The following is a 21,670-nucleotide window of genomic DNA, read 5'->3' as shown; positions in this document are numbered from 1 at the left end:
GCCGTCCCTTTCAGTACAATACCAATACAAACTAGGCTGAACGTGATAGTGCCGCCACCAACACATTTTTGGTGTTGGCTGAATTCCGCATCGAGCGGAAGGAAACTAACTTTCCACGTTTTCCCTAGTCGGATTTGAATATGCACAAACACAGAGCTAGGCTTTTGGGGATCGACCAATACCGACACGTTTTTAACCGAAATCATGTGTTGGCATATGACGTCAACATGCGAATCTACCAGCCAGCCAGCGATGGGTGGCTGAAGGAAGAATTTTCCTGTCATCCTTTTGGCTTCATGCTTCTCAGTAGGCAGTGCACCACCGAACATGTGCATGCGATGTGCTTATCCGTGTGTGTGCGTGCTGACAGTATTGGTAAGTCTTCGCTGGAATAGGGGGGAAATCGATTTTTCCTACCAAGACTATGTAGCTCGGCCTGGCAAGTGCTTTTCTCGTTGGGTACGACGCTGCGAACCGTGCAGAAGCAGTTTGCAGTTTTTCCGACACTACCTACTGGGCACCTAGTTAGTGGTGGTGTCAGCGAATCGTCGTCGGCGAACGGCGAACGTGTGCTGGAATTTTGGCCCGGAACAGAATTCTTCCGTTCCGTTCTGCATGCTGTGCATTTCAATGAGCATCAACAATTGTGTAATGCCGATGATTGCTGGAGGATGATTACACGCTGGTTTTGCTGATTGACGCAAAGAACTGCGGGTTCCGGATCGGAATGGGAAGCGTGCCAAACGGGGAAACAAACGCGTTCAGTTCGGTTGGATCAATTATGGATACGCTACGCAGGAATATATTTGGGACATTCAAAAATGGTTGAAAAATACAGTGCAATTTTTCCCAAACCCTAGAGAAAACACAAGAAAAATTTCCAAGCTGAAATGATTCCCATCATTGTCGGATATCGAACCAATCAATGCCATGTCCTCAACACAATCTCTGAATATTTAGTCGATATTTGCATAATATAGGCTGTGAACCAATTCCGATGGAATTAATTAAGATAAGCATAGGAAAAACGGAACTGAAATATCATCAGATTGACGCACATGGCAAGAACAAGCGATCTCGGTGAGTTCGAATCTGGTTTTTGGAGGTTTTTCATTTGGGAAATAATTTGGGGATTGATAGATTGTTGAGTTTCCTAATATCTAATCTCTGAAGCATTAATGCCAATAAACAAAACAGTAAAACTAATTTTGAATAAGGAAACTATTTTACAATCTTTAGACTATTTAAACCGCAAAATTATAGAATTCTAGCCCTAGCCCTAGCCCTAGCCCTAGCCCTAGCCCTAGCCCTATCCTTAGCCATGTTCTTTAGTTTCAAGTTCTTAAGATCTCACTTTTTCAGATTTAAGTTCCTTAGACCCGAATTCACTAGATCCAAGTTCTTTGATTCCAACTTGTTTAGATCCAAGTTCTTGGGATCCAAGTTCTTTAGATCCAACTTCTCTGGATTTAAGTTCTTTGGATCCAAATTCTTTAAATCCAAGTTGTTTGGATCCTTCTTTAGAATCAAGTTCTTGGAATCAACGTTCTTTGGATCCAAGTTCTTTGAACACAAGTTCTTTAGATCCCAGTTCTTTAGATTTAAGTTCTTTAAATCCAAGTTCTTTGGTTCCAAATTCTTTAAATCCAAGTTCTTTGGATCCTTCTTTAGAACCAAGTTCTTGAAATCTACGTTCTTTGGATCCAAGTTCTTTGGTTCCAAGTTCTTTAGATCCAAGTCCTATAGAACCAAGTTCTTTAGATTCAAGTTCTTTAAATCCAAGTTCTTTGGATCCTTCTTTAGATCCAAGTTCTTGGAATCCACGTTGTTTGGATCCAAATTCTTTAAATCTAAGTTCTTTGGATCCTTCTTAAGAACCAAGTTCTTGGAATCTACGTTCTTTGGATCCAAGTTCTTTGATTCCAAGTTCTCGAGATCCAAGTCCTTTAGAACCAAATTCTTTAGATTCAAGTTCTTTGGATTCAAGTTCTTTGGATTCAAGTTCTTTGGATTCAAGTTCTTTAAATCCAAGTTCTTTGGATCCAAATTCTTTAAATCCAAGTTCGTTGGATCCTTCTTTAGAACCAAGTTCTTGAAATCCACGTTCTTTGGATCCAAGTTCTATGGTTCCAAGTTTTTTAGATCCAAGTCCTATAGAACCAAATTCTTTAGATCCAAGTTCTTTAAATTCACGTTCTTTGGTTCCAAATTCTTTGAATAAAAGTTCTTTAGATCCAAATTCCTTAGAACCAAGGTCTTTAAATCCAATTTCTTGGGATCCACATTTTTTTATTTCAAATTTTTTAGATCCTACTTAACCGAACATTTGCTGGGACGTGCTTTGTCTGCATCTTCACATGAAGGACAGTAGTTAAAAAATATCAATATATTTTGGATAAATGAATTTTCTAAGTGAGTATTGTTTAAGCATAGTTTGTGAAGAGTAATCTAATATATAATATTTGGATTTTAATATGTCATTCCATAACGTTTAAAATACAAAATTTTTACGTTTATTTTCACTTTAATTATGTGAGATTTACGGAATATTTCGATTTTCCAAAAATGGCTATTTTGCATTTTGCTCTCCGCAAACACTTTTCAAGTCCTTTTTTGCTGAAGTTTCAGCAATCACCTCTGAAGTGCGTTCCCGAAAGTATCGCACCTGACAGTGAATAGCACGGAAGACATAACGGCTTAATATGTATGTTCCCATAAAACAAATCGTTTGTATAAACACACCGAAACGCAACATTTTCAGCACAACACAACCGAAAGACACAACCAGCACAATTAAACTTTTAAATGCCAAGAATATTACTTCCTTTTTATTACATTTGCTCCGTTTTCGGAGCGAGCGGGCATCAAAGGCATCTGTCGGCCGCCCCCTTCCGCTCTCCACAGACTCCACAGACACAGTTACGAAACGGGTAACAGATGGCGCCCATTGAGTTGCAATTATGCTTGGGTCGGTTGGTCGGTTGGACAAAATCAAGACTCGTCGGAGCCTATCCTAGTCTACTTGGTGGCGGATGCTGGGATTTGGGCACAAAGCCAAAGACGGTACCCGACGGAGCTCTCAATGAAATCGACGTTCCTTAGAAGCTCGGTTCTGGTGTTGGTGAAAATTCGAAGCACCGGATCGGTTCCAGCTGCGAATGTATTCGTGTGGTTTCCGGTGTGCCTAATGCTTGCTTCATGTGTGCAGAATGGTAATGCTGCGTTCCCTTGTAAACACAGTGGAATGGAAACGAGCTCCATCCATCGGTCAGTCGATAACGCGGCGAGCGACGGCGGAACGTGACGATGAAGGATGAGGGATGAGGATGAGGAGACAACGAATCGGATGATCGCCGAACACAGCCCACAATCTTTTCGAGTCTTTAAATACGAAAAAGTAGCAAACAGCTCCTTCCTTTCCGACCGTTTGGATGTTTGCTAATGTTGGCCTGATTTGTTGGTGTCTTTGCGGTTTGGATATTTGGCGAGTGTAAATGTTTTTTGTCGCTGCTGTACACTGTCGTCGGTGTGTAATGAAGCGAAACTTATAAAAACTGATGGTTTTATTACCCCACTAACAGCTTTTTCTAAGAGGCAATCAAAATAAATAATCCAAGAAAAGTTTTTGAAGTCTGCATTCGCGTAGCGCTTGGAATAGCTTAATAATGGATGGTGAAATAATCAATCATTCTGAAAGAATATTAGTTTCAGCAAACTTGTAATAACATTTTTTGTTGTTTTTGTTTTTTTTACAGCTCGGTATCATAAAAACCTCCAACGGCAGTGCTCACCATAGGTAAGTCAGAAGAACCCTTGACATTTGGAATCCCGAAGAGTGATTCTTCTCCGGAGTCGTCCTGAGAAAAACACCCTTCCAGCTAAGACAAACATCCGCTACAAATTAAGTGCTTCCTTCTTAGAGTGTCATTTAACTTTTTCATAACCTTGCTGCCAGTGCCAGTGCCAGTGCCAGCTCCAGCGCCACGCGCGCCGCATAACAACCATGCTCCAGTTTATGTTGCCTCGAAGGAGGGAAGTAGGAAAAAAAGAATCCCCCCATTAAAGCATTTTATACCGCAAACTGGCGCCGCCGCCATCAACTGAAAGGTTATCCGCTCAACGCATTGTGTAATGACTGACAAAAGCTTAAAGGGCGGCAGAATCTCCGTCCATCATCCATCCAGTGTTCTGTTTGCATTGGCAGTGTCAAAAAAAAAATACAGTCGAGCTGAGCTGAGTCTAGATTGATATTAATATAATTACGTTGCACGCTGGGCGTCTTCCTTTATTTACCGAACCGAGGGATGATGCACTCGACAAACACACGCGAACGCATATCGTAGATTGCTTTTTTGTTCGTTGTATCCTGTCAGAATGATTGTGTTCTGTTGGGTGAACTGTAAGCGAGAAACGTAAACCGTAGGATAGAAGTACACTTATTAAAGCTTTTGAAAACTAATTTTGAATATAAAACATGCTTGAATATGATGAATATGAATATGAAATATTTTTGTAAAATTTGCACTTAAAAAACTTTCTTAAACTGAATAAACTCTTGTAGCGATTATTATTCAGCTAAAGCTGAACAATTGTTGATTAGAAAATGTGTAAGCTAACTTGAAATATTTAAAAGCACGGAACTGGACACGGCGCAATGGATGCTAAATGTTTGAATATTTGATCTAGATGCAATCACATCAATCCACACTAACGTCGGAAGTGGGAAGACAAGAGCAACAAAGCGACGGGACTGGTGAATGGTGAATAAACCATAACAAGTGTACAGAGCTTAACAAAATCTGGCTTGATACGATTCGGTTTTGTCTTATCGTCGGGGGGGCATTCGAAAATCCGGAAGAAAAATAATCAGTTCTGTTATCAATGTGCAACAGAAGACAGATAAAATTGCGATTTCGACTTCACACTTTAGTTATCACTAGGTAATAGTCACTGGCGTGCCCAGGCTGGGGCACGTGTCCCACCTTCTCTTTAAAATTTAACATAAAACAAAATAATTTCTGAAACCCAGTCCGCCGTTTTTCGTTGAACCTGCAACTATTTTTGCGATAAGTTAATTAACAGCGTAAAAATAATTTCAGTTTCAAGTCCAATTATAAATTACTTATGTTATACGCACTGATTTCAATTCCAATTCAAGGTCTAGTTTCAAGTTAATTCCAAATGCAATTTCAATTCCTACATTAACTTCAATTTCAAGTCTAAATTCATGTCCATTACCAAGTCTAATTTTGAAGTTCAATTTCAACTTTTATTTCAACTCCAACTTCAAGTACAATTAGTCCGACTTCGTGCCCAATTTTAAATCCTTCCAAGTTCAACTTCAAGTCCGTTTCTAAATCCAGTTTCAAATCAAATATAAAACTAATTTAAATTCATTTCCTATTTTAAGTCCAGCCCAGTTAGCTTTGAGGTACGATGCTGGTCTAATAAGCCAGTCGTCGTATGTTCGAATCTTGAAAGTTGAAAAATTATCTTTTTGAAATGTTTTTTTCTTATTTGTCAATTTCTAATCTTTACATTTTTCTCCTAAGCGGGAATTCGTCTCCTAGTAGGCCTAAAAAAAAACGGAAAGGAGCACGCGAGAAAAAAAGTGACAAAAACTGGACAAACGGGATATAAAAAGAGGGAAAGCGTGACAGAGAAAAAGATGAAAAACTGGCGTGAAAAAAACAGAAAAACGAAAGAAAAAACTTGTCAAAATAAGCATACGCAAGGGATACCGGACGTGTGCTGCTACTCCGTTATTGAACAGGATTAATAAAAATAAACAAGGAAAAACGATTCAGAAAACGAGGAAAATGACGACAAACTGGACAGAAAAGGAGAAAAACGGGATAGAAAGGGAGAAAAGGAAAGAGAAAATACGGGAGCAGAAAAGTTCAAAAACGAAAACAAAAAAGAGGAAAATAAAGACAAAATGTGAAAACGGAAGAAAAATAGAACGCGACAGAAATGGAGGACAACCAGGATATAATAAGAGGTACAACGGAATAGACATAAACGAATCAATAGAAAAAAGAAAAATGGGCCCCGAAAAGAGAGTTGGAATAAAATCGACGAAAAAAGGAACAACATAGAAAAAAAATTGTGAAAAAATGTGAAAACAGGACAGGAAAACAAAAAGAGCATGCAGGAAAAAGGAAAAACCAGGAAGTAAAGGAGGGAAAACGAAATAAATATAGTGAAGACGGGAAAGAAAAAGAGGGAAATCAGAACATAAAACAAGAGAAATCAAAAGGAAGAAGGAGACTAGCGAGACAGAAAAAAGAAAACCGATTGAGAAAACGAAGAAAACAAGAATTAGAAGTCAAACAGGAATAAAAAAGAAGAAAGATGGGACTCAATGGGATGCAAAAAGGGACAGTAAAAAAAGAACATTTCCTACTGTTAAACGGACCAAAACAGGTTAAAACGTGAGAGAAAAAAACGAAAACGGGAGAGAAAAAGGAAAGCCGGTGAGAAAAGGGAAGAACGAAAACTAAACACAGATTAAACGTGACAGAAAAGAAAAAACGGGCATATTAAAGAAAAAACCGAAAAGCCGAAAATCGAGAAGGAAAGAAGTTGAAGAGTTGGAAAAAGACAAAAACTGGAAACGAAAAAAAGTAAAAAAAAACTCGAAAAATGAAAGTGAAAATCAAAAAAACATGAGTGCAAAACAAGGCAAAAACAGTATTGAAAATAAGAAAAAATGAGACAATAAACGAAGAAAACCGAAGCAAAGAAATAGAAAACACGGAACGGAAAGAAAGAGAAACGAGAAAAGAAGAACGGACGAAAAGAAAGAAGAGTGTGAACAAAAACCAAAATAACGGTAGGGAAAAGAAAAACGAAACAAAAAGTGGGCCTGGAAAATAGAAAAAGAGGAACGCCACAGAGGTTAAACGAGTACGAGAGCAAGATGAAAAATGTCAATCCTGATTTCAAGTAAAAATTCTTGTCTGTTCAAGTTTAATTTAACGTCCAATATCAAGATTAATTTCATGTTCAAGCACATGTCCAATTTTAAGTCCGACTTCAAGTCTAATTTAAGTTCTTCCTTCTTTCCCAGCCGGCTTTAAGTCAAATCAAGTAAATTTTGATTTCAAGTGCAATTTCTACAATATATGAAATCTAATTTCAAGCCTAATTTTAAATGTACCTAAGTTCAAGTCGAATCCAACTTTAAATCCAATTTCAAGTCCATTTCCAAGTCTAATTTAATTGAGTTCAATCTTAATCTAGTTTAATGTATGTATATAAAAGGGAGCGTGAGTATGTTTGTATGTTCCACCATAACTCCAGAACGCCTTAACCGATGTCCACCAAACTTCGCACACATATTCCTTGGATGGATAAGAGGTGAGGAGGTCGTAACAGTGGGGGGTGGGGGGGTTGCAGGTCCATAACTCCGAAGTGCCTGGACGATTCTTCACCAAACCTGGCATACATGTGCCATGACGTAAGGGTATCAGCACTAAAGGGTTGACAATAAAAGGAGGGGGGAGGCCATAATTGCGAAACACCTGGATAGTTCTTCATCACACTTGGCACATATGTTTTTTGACATTAGGGAATTAGCACTGGGAAGGTGACAAAAGGGGGGAATACCTAACAAGGGTGGGGGGAGAGATCTAAATAAGTAAAAGGGGTTGCGTTCCTCTTGCATTTAAAGCGATTGCAGTTGTGCAACTGACTTTGAGAAAAGAGGGGGATTCCACCGAGGAGGATTATATGGTAAATAAACTTTTGTTTCTTTTCTATTATAGCGACTTTCATTGAGCAAACCGATTCATAATTAGCTACTCCGGAGCTTCTGGACTGTTCTTCATCAAACGTTGTTTGTCAAACACATGTTTTTGGCATGTTTCTTTTATGCCGGGGGGTTGACAAAAGAGGGAGACGGTCAATTACAAGGGGAGAGAAAGGTTCAAATGGGTAAAGGCGTTTTTCTCTTGCATCTGAAACGTTAGCAGTTGTACAAGTTGTTTTATTTTTGAAAGGGGGAATAGGGCGGCCGTCAAAAATGGGGAATTTTAAAAAACGTAAAAAAGGTTTTGTGTCAATTTATAGGGATTACCGAGAAGAAGACAGATTTACAAGTAGTTGGGGTACAACGTGAGAGGAACTGACAAAGGGAGTAGACATATTCAAATGAAAAAGAGGGTTTTATTTCTTGCTTTATGAGAGTTTTTGTTACACAAATAGATGTACAAGTGACTGAGTGACAAAGGGGCCCCGTATGAGATCGGGATCGGGTTGTGGATCAGCTAGTTTTAAATAAAGTTTCGAACTCAAATTAGTCCAAAGTCAAATCTAATTTAATGTTCTACGTCAAGTCCGATTTCAAGTCCAATTTTTTCTGTAATTTATAGTTTAATTCCATGCAGTTTTCTTAGTTGTTTTAATTCAAATATCGCAGTTTATACGGATTTATCAGTGTAAAGAACTCTACCAATAAACCATTTCAGAAGCAGCAGTTGAAACTAGAAAACATCCAATAAGGAAAATCAATGCTTGCATTTAAACTCTGCCTGAAACATTTTATTTGTACGGGACTCCTCCTTCATCAATCCCCCAGTGCTAATTTTCTTATGCCAAGGAACATATATGCCACGTTTGGTGATGAACGGTCAAGGCGTTCTGGAGTTATGGCGGTGCATACAAACATTCAAACAAACTGACGTTATTTATATATAAGTTTATAATCTAAATTGATTACTTTTGTACATTTTATAATTGATGCTTCAATTATAATTCAGGAATATTCCTCAGGTAAGCAAAAAAGTATATAACTGATAACTAAATTTTTAACTTTCATAAAAATGATTACGGATATTATCATGATTGTGATGGTTATTATTAAATTATTTCTTAATAACCCTTTTGTAAATCCTTAGTTACACTCGCCATGTAATTTGGTGTAAAATTATTCGGACATCGTTAAATTTATCGATTTAAAAAAAAATATATCGTTTTAAAACCCGCACATCCTTTGACAGTATCTGGCAGCCCTGCCGGAAAGCACTCGACCCACTCGGGCACGTACACCAGCAAAGTGAAATTCTCTTCCGACCGATGCCGGTTCGCAGCCCCATTCGAACAGCACTGTTGTCATCCGGTCGGTCGCACCACCGCACACTGTAAAGTGCCTTCCATTCCCGTCGAATCCCATTCAGACTTTTCTCCGTGGAACCGTGGAGCCCGCCTGTATTGGTAGCAATTAATAATATGGTATGTCGCACACCGTCATAACGGGCAGCAGTGGCACCCGAGTGGATGCGCATGCGCTCGCTTTCCCATATTATCCTTCTCTCTGCGTAGGCATGTGTGCTAGTGGTGCACTCGGCCAAAAGCCCGACATGGAAAACTCGGATCGGATAGAATCTGATGTGGAATCGACCGAACCGAGCCACGGTCCTTTGGAGTTTCCTCAGTCGCAGAGTAGATTTGAACCATTACGGATCGTGTTTTCGTTGGACAAACTTTCGGCAAACTCTGGACAAAAGGGTTCAGTTTCGGGATTCCTGTTCCGCATCTGCTGCGGGGGGAAGCAGTAGGGTCGTCCTGTGGGGAGAGATTTATGGGAGGTATTCCCCATTCGTGAGTTGGTAGATAAAAAAAGCAGAAAGCCGCGCCAAACCGGGTTTCTTTTTTTGGGACGATCCTGCGGATTTAGTGAAATTTAAAGTTACAGTGTGGCAGTATAAAAGGATTAGTACTCCTTCTCGGCGAACATTTGAGATTTATAGCGTTTTTTGCTTCGTTCTGAATGTTTCAAAAGTCATCCGCTCGGGGGTAAAGTGCTATAAAGTGATGTAACTTATAAAGTTCGTTCGTGTATGTTTGTGTGTGTATTGGATAATCCTCACTGCGATACAATCCAAAAATTTCGCTAGGACTAGAGTGGCAATCAACGTGCTTTATATAATCGTTGTCGGATTTTGTTGAAAGGTGAAACACACGCTCAAGAACAGTGACCCACTGAAAGGATCAAGAGTTTTTTCCTTCTTTCTCGCACTTCCACAGCAGCAGAACTCGAGAGAATCTTGAATTCGTGTCATTTCCACCATTCTTTCATTTCCCTAGTCAGCACTGAAAGCAAAAAATCAATTTCTCAAGCGTGCAGCAACTAAGAAAAGGTTGAAAAATTGTTACTTAGAAGAAAACGTGCCTAACTGTCTGTGCTTGACGGAAAAATATTTCCATGGTGAATTCGCAGAGAGGCGGGCCACCAATGCACGCAGGGAAAGCTAAATGTGATCCGGACTGCGAGGAAATTTGAAAATCCAGCCAATATTTGCAAATCATTAACGATTCACAGCAAAGCAGCCCGCAAGCGTGTTAGTGGGAGTGAAAAGTGAAATTAAAACACCCGAAAGCAGCCGCCCTTCTTTTCGGCTCGGTTAGCACCTAGGCAGCTGGTACGGCGACGGTGAACTAGAGCAGAAACGCCGCAACCTCACCAGGAAGGAAAAACACACCGAGCAAGGCACCCCGCAAAGTAGGACGTTTTGTCGACCCGGAAGTTTGTTGTTCCCGTTCTTCTTGTTCTTTTGTACCCTGCCGTCGTCGTTGTCGCCCCTTTGCCGCCGTACCCGGCGAAACAGGCGAAGGATAATTCCGCAGACCGGTAAGAAGCATTGTTGTTTTTTTTTTTTGCATACAGGGGAAACTTTATTTGCAAGGGGGCTCAGTTTGCCGGTTTTATGCACGGCTCGAAATTGGATGTGTTTTTGTTGATTGGCAGGTTGGATTTTTTTTCTTTATTACCATGGTCGTTGTTTGCGAAAGATTAAAAATAGCACCTGATTCCTAATTCTTATTTATTTCACAAAGTTTACTATTTTCCTGCCATTATTTTTCATGCTTTTGTTCTATTTTGTCCTTAATGTTTCTTATATATTGGTTTGTTTTGTCTTAGTTTTACTTCGTTCCTCAAATTATTCAAGCCATTTAACTATTTAAGGCTAGATTAGTTGTTATTATTATTAATTATTATTGACTTTCTGTTTTACAACATAATTCTTTCAATTTATTACCATTTCATAGACATCGTCTACCCAGGAAACAATTTGGTTTGTATATTTCGGTTGCAACTGAAAGATACGAAATCATTCCCGCACGAAAAAGTTATATTTCACACTACATAAGAATATATAAGTACCAAAGATGATTGATGATTCTACCTTACATTCTATACAACAAGCTTTGGAACACGCAACTTAATACTCCTCAATATACGTTTAAGATATAACTAAATATTACAATCATCTATAAGTTGTATATGACGACACACACGACTGCAAAATAGCTTATTGTACACTTCGCTTTGACATACTCTAATCATTATGCAATTACAATGTAAAATTGACATGTATACGACGTAATGTGGACTTTCTATTACGATCTTGTGTAATCTGGGTACTTGCAACCAGATCTCGCTCTACCTGTTCTAACCGGCTTCCTCTCTGTACTTCTCATTTCAAGTATTTCAAAAGCAAAATATTAGAGACATGAAGCTTAAGTACAAAAATGACACACTAAATAGCACTAAAAGTAAACAAAGGCAATATAAAATAAGATAACATAATAACAAGAAAAACAACAATTAAACAAAAATAGCAGAAAATGATACAAGTACTAACAGAAAAATGTCAAAAAATCAATGGAACAATTAATGAAATGATACCAATAAAATATCAACAAAATATTAGAAAAGCACAATTCACAAAACTAATACAAAAATGTCACCAAATTGGTACAAAAATAACAAAAACTGTGTTGACAAAATGGCAAATAATATAAAAATGACTGTTGAGAAATGATGACACAAACATTTCTCCAAAAGAACACAAAAGTAGCATTAAAACTAAAAAATTAGATTTGAAATAGTTCAAAAACAGACATAAAATTAACACAGAAATGATGTCAAAATGACGGAAACCTAAACAACACTAGTAAAATACGTCTAATAGATAAAAAAAGTGATGCAAACATAGATGTTTCTTTTCATTAATTTGGTGTTGGGTTTGCTCTGCTCAGTTCATCCATTGATGTTGTTTTTTTTTGGTAATTAATTGATTGATTAATTGATTAATTCGAAAGTCTTGAGTGTCTTTCATTTCACGTGATTTCTTTTTACGTCCACTTTTTTACTTCTGAAATTTGAATTACGTGTTCTCTTTTAGCGTCTAAAATTTGAATTAACGTCCTGCCTTTTTACGTCCAAAATTTGAATTAACGTCCTTTTTTTACATCCCCATAATAGTGGACGTTAAACGAGACTTGGGTGATTCTTAAACAACTGCAAATTTTGAAAAGCTTTGTTGTTGGTTCTAAAAATACTGTAAATTTAGTTACCGCCATCCGGGGTGAGATTGTGCCACGGGGGTGAGATTGTGCCAAAAACCAAAAATGTTTATTTGTGAAAATTTTTTATATCTATAGAAACTGGTGACCTAAATTCAAAATGATGACGAACATAACATATTTATTCATAACTAAGAATGGAACACAGCTAATATTAGCAAACTATTTAGCCTAAATAGGGTTTTAAAGTTCGTGATCAAAAATACTCGGAAATAACGCTTGTAAAAAATGTCCCGCATAAACCAACCCAAACAAGAAATCGCATCAACTTGCTATTTTGAAGATATATAAACTAATCATTTACAATGTATTGAAAGGCTATTAGGGTAGTTGATCCAGTAGTTGTGGTAGTACCAATAGTTGCGCTACTATTCATTATTAATGCATATTTTCGTCACCGTAGCATTTTAGATAAAACAATTACATTCATTATATAAAACAGGTTTTTAGAAGTATTGGTAGTTAGACTACACCATTTAAAATTAAAGCATTATTTGCTAAAATGCCAATTTTCCAAAATCTAACGCACAGTTGGAGCGCACAACTATAGGCGCTCATCTATAGTTTTGCTACGATGTTTTTTCACTTAGCAACCTAGCAATGTATATGGAATAACACAATTAAAGGAACATCAAACTTAATTAAGGAAACATTAGCGCAACTGTTGGTACAATATAATTGAATCGGAAAATTCATTTTTTCTTTATAAAGCTTCTCGTACAACGAAAGCAATTGTCTTGCCTTGTGACAAATACCTTGTATTTGATAAATTTATAACCCACAAGCATTAATTGAAGCATATACCTCAATAAACAAGCAAAATGAAGGTATATTGTGCTTAGTGGCGCAACTAATGGATCATCTACCCTATGTGTTGGATAAGTTTTGATTACGAAAATAATATTTTTCGAAACTTTGGACTTTTCCAGCTTCACGGGGGTGAGATTGTGCCAAGCCATAATGATCGATCCAATTTGTGGATTTCACATATCCAACAAAAATACGTCAGTATTTACATTATTTACTATATTATTTTGACAGATTAGATTGCATCATCTATTTTGGAGCAAACAGCATCATAGGTCTGCTAAATAATTTAAAGTAATTTTTACTTTTTCTCTGGCAATTTCAGATACTTTGAATAAACACTCTAATATAAGATGAATATATTATACCGTGTATAAACTGCCAATTTTAAGGAGGGGGAGGGGGGGTGGCATAGGCCACATGTTCTGCGGCCGCAGGTTTTCGAACGAAGTAATGGTTTCTTTTGTTAAATGATCAAATACGTATGCCCCCTTAGGATACACCCCTTCATATATCTCCCCCTTGTTAACCCTAGAAACGTTACTGACTGTATAAAGGCTGTCCATTGACTACGAACCCATTTTTAGTTATTTCAGACCTCTCCGGGTTATTTTCATTCATACTTTTTGTATGATGCGTTGTTTTTGGCCGACCCCCTGCCCCTAATAGTGCACTTAGTTCATGGACGGCCCCATATGAACTACTTTATACTGATATTTATGTGTATTGTTTATAAACATGCTAATGTTCACTGTTTAGGTTTTTAGCCTAACTTTATGTTTTTGGCACAATGTCACCCCGTAGAAGGGGTGAGATTGTGCCAAAGTTCATGCACTTCTAGTAAAATTAGGTTTCATTGTAACTAAACCATCTCTACGGTAGTTGTTAATTGAACAATTTAGTATCTATTGACAGGTTTGAAATCAACTTAGTTCCTAAATTGTGTGTATACTGAGCAAAAGAACGAAAATATATGCTTTTTTGGCACAATCTCGCCCCAGATGACGGTACTTTAAGGTTTGAACTTGAATTTAATCCATTACAATTAAAAAAAAAGCTTTTGGCAATAAAAGAAAAATAATTCTAACAATAACTGAGGACCCAGGTTACTACCCTGCAGCGCAGGCCCTTCTGAAAATCTTTTTAGAAGTACATGAGGAAATTGGAGTGCCGAAACAGGCGGCATCTGACGACTTGGAGTCTTATCGACGGCAACTCAACAACCAGAGAATCCAGTATCTGCAACGCGCAAAGAAAAGCGTCAACAAATGTAACAATCCGGTTCGAATTTCCAGTCAGAATTTTCGGAAGTAATGACTCCTTTCGATCAGAAAGAGTTAACCAATTTAAATATTTTTTCAACCGACCCATGTCCATCAATTTCTTCACTAAGACAGAATGTGACTGAAATTTTGCTTTATCGTCAAAATTTCAATCGCATGAAAAGTCCAGCGAAAATCTACAAAAATTTACAAAGCCCAACTTTTTCTGTTATTCTGGGAACTGAAACAAGTTAGGATGAAAACGTTACAGAAATTTTTTTGAGTCTCAAGAAGTCGGGTGGCGGAGTTCTCATAGCTTTGTCTTCTAATTTCAATACTGAAAGCATTTTTATCATTAAAGCCACTGTAGAAAAATGAGGCATTTCACACAGCAATTCAATATTAATTATTTATACACAAATACCAAATATCCAACGGCTGCGAATACGAAAGTATTACACGTAGATCAAACTGTGTTAATTGGCAACTTATTCGCAAGAATGAAGCAAGTGTTGACGTTGCTGTAGACATATTTTATAAAAAAATTAGCATTCTACCCAGAAGTTTCAATGGATATAGGCGTCAACCAACGTCATGCTCAGGATATTTGGCTTTGTTTGGGCTTTTTAACTTGTCACTGAAATCCGGAATCTAGTACCAATCCTTAAATCGGGCCTGAAATCTGACGTACGTAATTATCGTGGTATTGCCATAATCTCTTGCATTCCAAAATTTTTCGAAGCAATTTTATTACTGAAAAATTATTACTTCAAATTAAAAGCAGAATTACAGAAAAGCAACATGGTTTCTTCAAAATACGCTCGAATACGACAAATTTGCTAGAATTCATAGCCTATTCATTGAATGCAATGGATAATGGAAACCATATAGAAGCACTTCATAGCACTTTAGTAAGGTATTTGATCGTATTGGCATACCAATGCTGCTTTTCAAATTGCAAAAAAATTGGAATTGGACCAGGGCTCCTGAAATGGCTTGAATCGTATTTAACTAATCGCCAACAATTAAAAAAAAATTAAAGAAAAGAACTCGAATTCTATTAAAGTTACCTCTAGGGTCCCTCAAGGCTCTTATTTTGGACCTCTTCTTTTTATTTTGTATGTAAATGATATTTCCTTCTAATAACAAAAATGACACTATATATTGCCTATGTGAGGTCAATACTGGAATACTGCAGCATTGTATGGTCACCCTTCTCCATCACGCATTAGTAGACGAAAACAATTTCCCTTGTATGCACTTTGTAAATTAGGTTGGACAACATTTCCTCTTCCATCATACGAAGCACGCTGCATGCTTATAACTATACAATCATTAAAAGAGCGTCGTAAATATGCAATGGTGCTATTTGTAAACGATATCGTTTTGTATCATATTGACTCAGTAAAACTTTTATCAAAACTGAACTTTTATACACCTACTCGGCAACTTCCTAATCGAAATTTATTCGCCATAAGCCATTATCGCACAAATTATGCAAAATTCGGTCCATTAAATCGTATGATTGCCTCGTTCAATCAATACTGTGAAACTATTGACTTTACAATAGGCCTTTGTACTTGCCCCGTAATTTTCCAGTACTCTAATAACCGGCTGCGAAGTCTGTCGATAAAGAAGGGTCAAGTTCTGAAGGACGTTTATACCCATGGCTTTGCTTTTTAGCAAACCAAACGAAAGAATAAGTTTTTAATATTCATTTAATTATAAGACTTTTTTATAAGAAAACTGTATCTATTATCCCTACAAAAGCAGTTGTTACAAACCAGTTGTGGCAACCGATTTATGATTAATTTCAGGCATCAATAAGTTTCTGCAACCATAAGTGCGAAAAGTGTGCTGCTTGGGAGACTAGTCTACATCGGTTGACGGAATAAATAAATAAACATCTGACTTGACCTAACCTAGTAAAACAAGCAGCAAAATAAACAACAAAACATCAAACGAATAAAAGCAACATAAGGCATTGAAGATAATTCAAAAGCAAACATATTTATTCATATTTATTTTAGAGCTTGTATCATACAGCAGATTTTCTTAGATGAAACCTAAAAAGGATTCATCAAAAATCGTATAGATAAACGAAATTGATCGGAATTTATTTAAAATAAAACAATTTTATGTAAAATAAATCAAAGGAAAATGTGAATAACATTACCAGCACTTAGGTAAACTTCAAAAATTATATCAAAATGGAGAAAAAAGAGAAAAGACTGGACAAAAATGATAGTATCAAATCAACAAGAAAATATAATCAGAAAAATCATTTGGCAAAACTGGACTTACTTCTGTTTTCCCTAAAGTATTTATATAACCCGGCCTTCTCTTTGAAAGCCGATTTAAAGGTTTTAAAACAAATTTTCAAGATAAACGCAGCTTTCAGTGCCTATTTTTATTATTGAAATCGGTTATTTGTTCTTCATTAGAGTCCGAAACCCAAAAATGAAACTAAAATTCTCTCAAGTTAGTTTCAAACGCTTTATTTTCAGAACTGCACCTTTCAAGTGAGCTTCATACGGATCTGGTGAGTGTCGCCAGTGACAGTAGTTTACAGCTCAGTAGGATTTAACAATATTGACTTGATCCAGAGGACTTAACCCAAGTAAATTTCCAAAAACATATATATTTGTTTTAGATTTCGATTCTGTAAGCTTTTCTACTTATTTTGATGTCAACTTTTCAACAATCCAACATGCGAAAGTGAATGAGAAAAAAACAGGCGCCAAACTCTAAGCAAAAAGATGCATTTCCTGTAAAAACACGTGTGTTGAACTACACCTGTTTTGACAACTAAATAACGGATTGGTCCAGACATTTTTTTAAAGTTTTAAGAATTTCAGTCAATCAGTCGGACGGTCGTCCGACTGACACCCAAATAAAATAATAATTTCATCGTTTCATTATTAGGTTAGTGCGGCAGTTGGAGACTGGCTGGAAGCCATATTCAATAGCAGTAAAATACTTTATTCACCGTGCAATAACAATAAAATTAAATGTCGTAGTTCCGTATTCAACGGCAGGAATATGGACTTGCACAGGTGCATCTATGCATCTATGGAAAGGTAAAACTTTTCTCCCGATTATCGAGGTTTGTCGATTTAAACTCGTAATTCTAGAAAATATCCTCATTTTTTATCGTTTTGATGCTTCTTCTGGAAACTTTTACGCTATTTTCAAACTTAAGCTATTCAAATGAAGCGGCAATTTGGAAGACCATATAGTGTAAGGATATAAGGATAAGTTTTCGACTCATAGCACGCATGAGCTTATGTGAAAAGTTTTTCAAATGACTAGCATAATCTGCTTTTTACATGAGGTGGGTGTTTTTTAATTATTTTAACAATATAGGATTCTAGTCTACTAGGTTGAAGTGTAGACAAGACACTTCAACCTAATAGACTACAATCCACTGATGTTTATTATCATTACAGCAACAGTGATTAAACTAGAACATGTCCCTAAATGTAAATCGGAACAGTCGATCGTGATCAGCTGTTTTCAGTGCGCGCTTCTTAACATTTCGAATTTTTGGTGACATGTTTTTTCACTGGCCTCCCAGCCTCGGCCTAATACTCAAACCGGCCCCGTTGCCACCCACGTCGAACTAAGACGAAGACATGCGCAGGACCGTCGCTCCCATTAGTACACCGACCAAAGTACCGCTGCAAGCAATCCGGCGAGTGGCAAAACGATTCCTCGTCGCCCATTGTCCGTTTTCAACAAAGTCCTCCTCCAGTAGTCGCTGCCACTGTTAGCCTGCTCATTCCCCTACACACTGAGGCACATTGTATCAGTGCTTTACTAGTCTGTTCCTCCGCCGATTGAAATCGTTCTTCCGTTGATGATATTGTAATGGATAAGGGCGCTTGATGTCGAGACTTTGAAGCTCGGTCCGTGTAGCTGGACATCAGGCAGGGGACAATCTATGCCAGAACGCCGCCGATTGTAGCCGGTTGCATGTTATCCACCAGCTACCACTTGTTTATGGGTGCTTACATGTTTACTCAGCTGTAGCTTTCTCAGTTGTTTGCTTATCCTAACAGTTTGCCTTGTTTGCCTGCCTGTACGCACAGCTACTAGGGTGGATCATTTAAAGTGAGGTTAAACGCAAAAGTTCAATGATGTGTGGAAAGAACACCGATTTTCAAAGCTTTCACCACCCTGCACAGTTGGTAGTTTCACTATATTTTCCGAATGAACGATTAGTTAAATGGAATTAACATTTTTATGGGGTTGATAAATGGTCATTTATACGTTCGACATAAACAAGACGATCAACACACATTTTCAACTTGAGCTTAGCTTAGGACAAGGTAGATTTCAAGTTGATAAACCCATAACATAAAGCCACCACATTGCCATTATTACCGCTTAGTCGGTCTTAACATTTTCAATCTTCTTTTATAACCGAACGAAATGGTTTGAAGAAGACCATCCGGTACCTTCCAGCAGTCTATTTTTATCGCCGGTGACACGTGAATCTCTCTCTCTCCCGGAGTGAAGCACGAGGCATCTCCATGCCGAACTGCTGGAGCTGAAAAGTGATTGCCAACGGCGGCGAGTGCTTGAGCTACACGCAACTAATCAAACCGGAGTCCAGACAACGAGACAGGACGACGACGCGCGCGTTGGGATCCTGATGCTAGCAGAGCTAGCGGGTGTAAACTTGTACTCAGCAGGGAGAGACTGATTTTCACTTTTTCCTTTTTTCATTTTCTATGCTTCATTTGGAGCCATCGAATGGCTTCGCTTTCGGTAGATAGGTAGGTAACTAGCAGTCAGTTCTGTGGCGAGATGCCGAAGCCAAGCTCCAAGCTGAGTGATGGGTTCCGTGCGCACGGAGGACGCGACAGGGAGGAGGAAAGGCGATGAGCATCCACTCGACCTTTTCCTTTATGTGAAAATTTTTCATTGGCCTCATTTTTTGCCGGGCAGAAACCCGGTCGCATTCATGCTTTTGTGTTCATGTTTTTGCAGCCAGCCGGTTTGCTGCAGTATCTCGATAGAGATAGAGCAGCATGGTATGAATAAAAACACGCACACTTTATATGAAAAAAAAGCTGTAATCCATCTATCGCAGTGATGAAACACTATCTGAAAGTTTTTACTTACTGGAATGGTTTATTCTATTTGTATGAACCACCCAGTAGGTGCTCTTGGTTGGAATGCTGAGCAAATTGGCTTTTTAGTTTAAATGAACTTTAAAATAAATTTGCAGATCATAACTCTTTAAGTTATGTTCCATAGAATCTGGAATAGAAGAGCGGCACGAGTGTATTCTAGATGGAGTGCCACCCATATCCATATTTTGTGGGGTAAAAGCAATTGTGAAAATTTTTCAGTTTTGTTTACATTATCCAATCATTTTAAGATCAAAAACCAATATCCCAATAAACTTATTTTCCGTTCCGATAAAATCGCCTCCAACAAGCCGAAGTAACCTCAAATTTCAACTATTCGAAACGCTTGTTAAATCTCAATGAGTGTTCCGAGAAAGTTGTTTAAGTTTCACAACCAACCGCAAGTCCCACCCGCAAAGTCACCCTTCGTGCCATTCTTCGGCACGGTACCAGCAGCAGCACCAGCACTCGAACCAGACTGATGAAAACCGGAGCAAGCAAACCGACAACTCTTTTCATTCTTTCTCCTGCGGGTAAAATACCGAACCGAGGGCACGTGCGTCATTGAACAGAACTCTTCCCTCCCTGGCTGTTGTATTATTATCTATGACTGAACGGGCCGGCCCACTGCGCTGGAACCGTTGAGGATGAGGGCGCTTGGAAGTGCATTTACCATGAGAATTTCCTTCGCACGAAAGGATGCCATACCTGCCCGCCCGGTTTGCCGGTGGAATTTGCATTCTAAAAGACAATAAAAGCACAAAAGTTATGTTAATCACCTTTGAAGGCGGTCCACTCTCAATCCCAAAAACCTTTCGCAGTTAAGCTGTTTTGCAAATATTGGAGTTTTCCTAGTTGAAATGGAAAATTTACCTTTCCGTAGCACACAAAGCACAGACTCTCGCACGTTAGGGCTTGCGGACGGACGAACGACTGGTTGAATAAATAATTCCGTTCGGGCCAATGTTATTTGTACAACTAGTTAAAACATTGAACCAAGGATCATCGAATATTTACCATTCGGGAAATTGAACCTCTCGTCGCCCAGTCAGTGACATGTTCCACTCATCAAGGGGCATAAATTAGCGATGTAAATAAATTGCTCTTGTCACGCCTGCGGCATTAAACCGACGGGGGTTGCTCACTGCACCGCACGGATTCTGCATTCTATCTTGCCTTTAGATCCTTCCAAATCAGCACAATATGTTGCGTAATTCGTTTTCAAGTGCTAGCTTACACGTTCACTTCGTGTACGGTAGAATCCATGTTTACGTCCGTTTCTTCGGTTCGAAATTAACACCCCGTTCGTTCGGTGGCTGGTAATCGAATTCACGACTACTTCCGCCCAGCACCCTTTCGGCGGCGACAACGGAAATGCGAAATTGAATTTGCTAATTTATTCATAAATTCAATCGCACGCACATGACGTCCACTGCAGCGGAACAACATGTTTTCGGACCTGTTCCGCATTACATACCTCTCTACCTACATATTTGCAATCGTAGGTACTGTTCGCAGCTGGAAAGGGTTTTCAAACCGCCCCGACTATTGCCCGTCGGGTTTCCGTTATGAATTGCTTGAAAATATATGTATGCAGGCAGGACCATATGTTCAACTGCAGGGAACCATGGAATTGGATTTTACGGACTATGAACCGGCAGACCAGAACCATGAGTCGATGACGAGGTAGCAGGACGAATTGAATGAAATTGAAGTCGTTTGTTGTTGACCACAAATTTGGTGATACAGAAATCGAAACATTATTGTTTCATTGAGTAACGATTGTTGTAACTCTACAAACTGTTTTTATAAGATGAGAAATCGCTCTTTGGAATACAGAGACAATCCATGCGTGGATGCGTGCATATATTGGTTGCACGTATCGGAGAAGTTTTATGTTTACAGAAACAGTATTCAGTGCGCAATCATATCAGCATTGTTATTGTGGCAAATTTTTACTGCATAGCGGCACTGTATGACCGTATCACAGCAAACAACACATACATATTTTAGTCAACTGTATTGATGAGCAAACGTGGCTTTTGCTCCGATTAGATTCGTCATGCACAAAAAAAACTTTAACCCTCTAAC

At 38.2% G+C, this 21,670-nt stretch overlaps 1 protein-coding gene across 2 annotated transcripts in view; it reads left to right on the top strand.

The window, feature by feature from the left end:
* The window catches only part of LOC128744245 (stress-activated protein kinase JNK), a 107,139-nt gene that overhangs the window by 7,617 nt on the left and 77,852 nt on the right, over window positions 1-21,670 (top strand). For both annotated transcript variants that reach the window (XR_008412375.1, XM_053841101.1), the window contains exon 2: window positions 3,756-3,796. The gene's annotated coding sequence lies outside the window, so the exon portion shown is untranslated. The remainder of the gene's footprint in view (window positions 1-3,755; window positions 3,797-21,670) is intronic.

Source organism: Sabethes cyaneus, chromosome 3 (genome assembly GCF_943734655.1).
Source record: "Sabethes cyaneus chromosome 3, idSabCyanKW18_F2, whole genome shotgun sequence".
Classification (NCBI taxonomy): Eukaryota; Metazoa; Arthropoda; class Insecta; order Diptera; family Culicidae; genus Sabethes; species Sabethes cyaneus.
This window is presented reverse-complemented; position numbering and strand designations above follow the sequence as displayed.